The sequence below is a fragment of the Pan troglodytes genome, chromosome 6, assembly GCF_028858775.2.
Source record: "Pan troglodytes isolate AG18354 chromosome 6, NHGRI_mPanTro3-v2.0_pri, whole genome shotgun sequence".
Classification (NCBI taxonomy): domain Eukaryota; kingdom Metazoa; phylum Chordata; class Mammalia; order Primates; family Hominidae; genus Pan; species Pan troglodytes.
The window spans coordinates 139899062-139905428 of NC_072404.2; positions in this window are offsets into that span (position 1 = coordinate 139899062).

The window sequence follows — 6367 nt, forward strand, 5'->3', positions numbered from 1 at the left end:
ACGAATGAAAGGAGCTCAAGGAATTTCAGTGAATGGAAAACATAAATGTGATGTCCAATGGTACAGGTGAAATCAGAGTGCTGAAGAAGACCAGAGATAAAAGAATTGTGAATTATGTCATGAAATAAGTAGCATATGAAATGGATCTTGAAACACACATGCCATGATGTAAGTTGAAGGGATTGTGCATTTCAGTAGAGAGATTTAATAAAGCATGACTAAAGATCAAAGAGCTTCGCTGCAAGAATGCATCTAAAATTAAACTAATGAAGGAGAACCTGGTAGGATAAATGAGAACAAAATATTCTTTGATTCCTGACATGGACAAATAGTTCTCAGAGGATAATCAAGAGGACCTAATTAGATGATTGAAAGGATGCCTTTGTGGATGAAAAAGAAACATTATCTTTTATGTTCATAGAGCCCACATACGTAAGCATGGCAAAATGCAAAGAAAAGCATTCTCAAATGATTAAAAAAAAATCTAAACAAACTATTGTAAACTTGAGTTGCATTGGTCACATTTTCATGTTGGTAAATTACTGCATGAATGAAAAACAATTACTGTACATGTAAATGGCTAAAGAAAATAGGACTAAATGTGGAGACATGGGGAACTACGAAATGTTGGTCAATCAACAATTTATTGAGCCACTTCTCTTTTAGTTACTTTAGAAGAGACAACTGAAGCAGAAAATAAGATTTACCTTGCAAAGCCTCAAATCCAATTAAAGGAAGTAGATAAGCATAAACAATAGAAAACATAATTAACAGATTCTGGCAATTAAAATGTACAAATATGATTTTTCATAAAAAACAGAAATTCTAGAGAAGACATAAGTCTTCTACATATAAATATTAGGTGGAGGGAATGCCTTCTAGGTAAAAATAATTCCTTTAGCAAAGTCATAGATACTCTCTCAAGTAAAATAGATCCTTAGAACAGCAAGGATGCCAGAATGGCTCATGGAAGTGATTGTGATAGGGGTGAGTTAGACATTTGTAATGATGACAATATCAGGGTAGAGTTTGTGAGACTGAGACAGTTTTAAACATAAATTCGGGGTAATATGCAGGTGTTATAAACTTCTAAAAAGAGAAATTACACAAAGAAAACTTTTATCAGTATATAAGGTTATATGGGCCGTACATACGAATGCAAAAAACAGTTCATATAGAATTCTTAAATAGCCATTGCTTCTTTACTTCTTTCCGCCCTTTCTTATTTTTCCTTTTCCCACAAATATGCATGTGTGTACATACTCACACCATCATTTTTTCAGTTTTTTTGTGTGTGTTTTAAATTTGTTTTCCTTGTAATAATATCTCCTAAAACCATTATCAATTTTACTCCTAGGTGTGTTTCTTTATGGATCGATTCTGGTGATATTTGGTGATTTCTAAATCCTCTATATAGAGTTCATTTCTTTGCATCTCTCTTGTATTTTCATCTGTAGTGTTTAGATGCCATCAAAAAGAACACCAAAGTTTTCACAGATTTCAATAGGCCTTACAGGTTATTTACTCCTACCATCTTTCTTTCAATATATGGGAATACGGGAACTGTCCTATTTTTGTTGTTGTTGTTGTTGTCATTAACAACTAAGGAAAAGGAAAAAAGTAGCAAAAAAAGAAAATGGAAAGAATTTATAGGTCATACAATATAACTACAAAGTACAGCTATAAAAGTTTGATACATTGGTACATGCTAGGCACCCTGCACAAATATTTACTAACATAATTTAACCCTGATAATAATCTTACTAAGTAGGAACTGCTATTATCTCACTTTTCAGATGAAGAACCAGGGTATTAGAGAAGTTAACTAATCCACCAAAGGTTACACAGGCTATGCAAGATGAAGCAGGAATTCACACCTTGGGCTTCTTACTTCAAAGTTCCCGTGTTCAACTGCAAGACTGGCCCTGTCTTAGCCCTGATTTGTGTCTTCTAAAGCTTCATCCAAGCGGCATTTTGAAAGAGTATACAAAACTAAAAGTAATCAAAAGTGTCCTTTTCAATAAGCTATTTAGATAAGACTAAGAAATTATAATGATTTCCACAGTTTATATATTCCACAAAAATAGTGTTGAATTCAAAAACTCTTAGGAATACTATTTTTTAAAGTTATAACTTGTGTGATACATATGCTACAACAGTTTTAGAGAGGCCTCAGACAGGTATGGATACTCAGCTTAATCCACTCATTCAAGAGGACATTTGTCTCAAAAAAGGAAGGAGCAGAGGTAAGAAGGACAAAGAGAAAGGAAGAGAAGAAGAAGGGGGAGAAAGGGAGGGAGGGAAGAAGAAGAGGAAGAGAGTGGGGCAAAAAAGGAGAGAAGAAGGAAAAAGTAACTGAAAAAGAGTTAACTTGATTACTAATGATTTAGCTAAATTACTATATGCAAATAACAAAATGGTATAAGATGGCTTCAAGAAAAAGTTAAACCATAATCATAGCAAATTTAAAACACCTGCATACGACTTTAAAATATATGATGCATTTGGATGTGAGGTGAGTTCAGTGAAAATATATCAGGTTGTAAACAGAAAGATATAAGAAGAATACAGAATAAATAAAATCTCTTGAAGACTCACCTTTTTCTATTTTCTAATTTTATCAAAGTCTTAATGCTCTGTACAAATTCATTCCCCCCATACCTCTCAACATTTCTTCAGTAAGTAGTTTCCATCTTCGTATAATCTGGTCCAAGTTTTCTCTCCCTTTATTCAAGATGTGTCCTGATTGCACTGACATGACTCCCAGTGATGTAGGATTTTTCTTCTCAGTCCCTTTGCAAGCTGGGGAGTCCCGACCAGTGATGTCCCACTTGGGCCTAGCTTGGCCGTGCTACCATGCCCCAGCTCACTTGTTATAGCTTGTATTTGCACGCGGTGGCTCCCAAGCTCTTGTACCACACCCAGGAAGAATAAGGATATGCAAGACATTGAAGGGTAAGGAGGGCAGAGAAGAATCTTATTGAGTGATAAAAAATGGTTTTCAGCAGAGAGGAGATGGGGGGGGGTGGGTGGAATGGTTCCCCTACCCAAAGGCAGGAAAGGTCCCCGCTGTGTGGCTGGGGCCTTTTATGGACTAAGAATGGGGAGTGTGTGCTGACTGGTTTGTGAGTATGCATAAAAAGTTAAAGCAAAGACGTCACTCCAAGGTGGGCACAACAGTGTAGAAAAACCAGGTAGGAATGGGTAGGTATATGTAAAATTGTCGAAGGGTGAGGACCAATCAGAGGAGAGCATCCCAAACAGGAAGACAAGTTCTCAGTCTGGTCTGAGGATTTAACTTGTTGCTTGGCTTTCAGACTTTTTACTGTCTTCAGCTTGGAGGTGGGATTTCACCAGGGACCCGCCCCATCTGCCTAGGCATTTGGCTGCCCCTACTACTCCAAAGATAGCCTGTGGCCACCGTCTAGAGAGGAAGGTTGTCTTCCTTACTAGCCTTGCTTTTAGCCACCATTTATCACCCGTAGAGAGAGTAAGTTGTGGGTACTTGTTTTTCTTTTACCTAGGCCTGGAATACTATATGAAGCAGTGTTTACCAGGAATGTCTCTCTTGAGAATAGGAGAAAGAATGGGAAGTTGCATTGTGGATTTCATAAAAGTCTTGATCAATGCAGCCGGAATAAGCAAGAAATTAGAAATGGATGTAAACTTTGAAGGGAATGTTTTGCATTTCTCTTAAAAGGTGTTGCTACACAAACAGGATACAAATGCTCTGAAGAAGCAGAAAAAGACCTCAGATCTTTTTCTAGAGAGATCACCAGGAAGGATAGCCCCCGAAGGTTAATTCATGCAGAAGGGTTGGAAAACATAATATTTTGTAATGTCAGTTTTGATTATATCATAAACTGAGCAGTGTCAAAATATAGCATAATCAAATAAAAACTCGAAGCTTGAAATTATTTAACTACTTCCTCAACTCTAAATCATTCTAAAATGTCTCACTAATTATGTTACCCTCATGGGTTTTCTATCCTTTTCTTTTTAAAAGTGCCAAAATCTATTCATTTCAAAGCATTCTATAAGAAAGTACAAAATGATCGTTTGAACCCATTTAACATATGGAGAGTCCGAATCCCTAGAAAAGCTAAATGATTTTATCCAACCCCAACAAAAGGTGAAAAGATAAAGCCAAGACAATTTTAGGATTTCAGTTCCTTCTATCATATTAAAAAGTTAATGTAGTAATAAGAGCCAAAAATTTCCACAAGTACACTGGGAAGACACATCCTGAAATATTTTAGCTTAAGGATGCCCCATTGCAGTCATAATCTTATTCTCTAACCCCAAACCATTTCCTCATTCATTTTGAGATGCATTCACTCTTAAAGAAACATTGAGGCCAGGCATGGTGGCTCACCCTTGTAATCCCAGAACTTTAGGAGGCCAAGGTGGGTAGATCACCTGAGGTCAGGAATTCTAGACCAGCATGGCCAAAATGGCAAAACCCTGTCTCTGCTAAGAATCCAAAAATTAGCCAGGCGTGGTGAAAGGTGCCTATAATCTCAGCTACTCAGGAGAGGCTGGGAACTGCTTGAACCAAGGAGGCAGAGGTTACAGTGAGCCAAGATCGTATCGTGCCACTGCACTCTAGCCTGGGTGACAGAGCGAGACTCCATCTCAAATATATATATATATATATATATATATATATATAGAGAGAGAGAGAGAGAGAGAGAGAGAGAGAGAGAGAGAGAGAGAGAAATATTTTCCCAAAAGTAAATAACTCCTACACTTTTGGAGTTTTAATGCCCTATTGTTGATTTTTGTGACACTCTACACCTTCTTAAAATCTTGCATAGATGGCATTTTTATAAAGTTATCTGTACTCTTCTTGCTAGGATTCTAGGATTAAACAAAAATATTCTACAGGTTAAATTATTTTCCCCAAGGGCATAATAACAAGTTTATTAATTCATTGTCTCTCTTCCTTACCTCCTTCCAACTACTTTCATTTAACTATTATTCTTGTACTGAACTACTTGATGTTATAATTGTGAACATTTTATTTTTAAAGTTGAAGTAAATTGATGTTAGCAGTATTTCGGATGAGAGGCAGTATTGAATAGTGGTTAATTACGCACTCTGTGGAGTTAGACTGCTTACATTTAATTTCCTGCTTCCCCACTCATTAGCTGAGTAACATAGGCAAATCTAGCCTAAGCAAGACCATTCTTTGTCCCAGTCTCATCATCTATAAATGAATATACTAATAGTAACAACCTCACAGAATTGTGTTGAAGATTGAATCAGTTAAGCTATGGAAAGAATTTAGAACCGTGCCTGGCGTGTCATTCATTGTGTGTTAGCTATTACCATTTCTATTCCTTTAATGCATTGCTTACTAGATGGTTAGGAGTTGATCTGAAGTTCAGAGCTACTATGGTCATCATATATTTTCAAGTCATTCATAGAATGATGTCTACCAGATTCTAACCCAGAATAGTTCGACACTTTGACACATAGATTCTCTGGCAACCAGTGGCATGTGCGTGGTCTTGGCTCATCGGAAGACCCCTTGTTGATTTTGCATCTGGACTTAGTGGGCCAACATTGTGTGATGTACAAGGTGTCACTGAAGTCTGCAGGGGATCCAGCTATCATAGGAAAATGACAGAGCTTATTGTTCCTGTGGTGGAGCAGGCACAGAGACCAAATGACTTAACTCTTTCAAGTGAGAACATCCTAGTTTAGATTCTGTCTTGGAATGTGAACTTTCCTGAGCTACAAACAATCAAGGAAAATAGTATTATCAGCAAAGGTTTACTGACTTCTTGACCCTTCCCTCCTCACCTCTTCTCAATGATACCAAGCTTAGCTTTCTCCATAAAGCATCAGGGTTATGGGATTTTGTCATCCCCATAAACATGTCTGTACTGGATGCTTTGAAGTTTCTCCTAAATTATTGTTTTAAAATACTTATGTTCTGAAACCACTGTGGAAAACACCTTCTGTTTAATTTTTACCCAATACCCACTAACGTGCTATAGAGAAAAAAAAAACTGTCCATGTATTAGAAATATGCTGTCACCACTGATGAAATTCCAGAGTATTATATAAAGATTTTACCATCTAGAGCTCTGCAAAACACAGATTTTTAAAATTTTAAAAAGTTTTGAAAAACATATCTTTTATAATATTCAAAATAATCTAATAAAAATTTCCCATACACGTAAAACTCAATGATACATGAAACATGCACTCCATGTCAAGTGTTGTTACAGACATGAAAACAAAATAGCAGCAAAATTGTGAACAAAATGTCATTGTATACAGACAGTGTTACAAGAGAACTCTCTGCCCCTATCAGTTTGGTGAATAGTACACTGTACCGTTTTGTAAACTTAGGGCA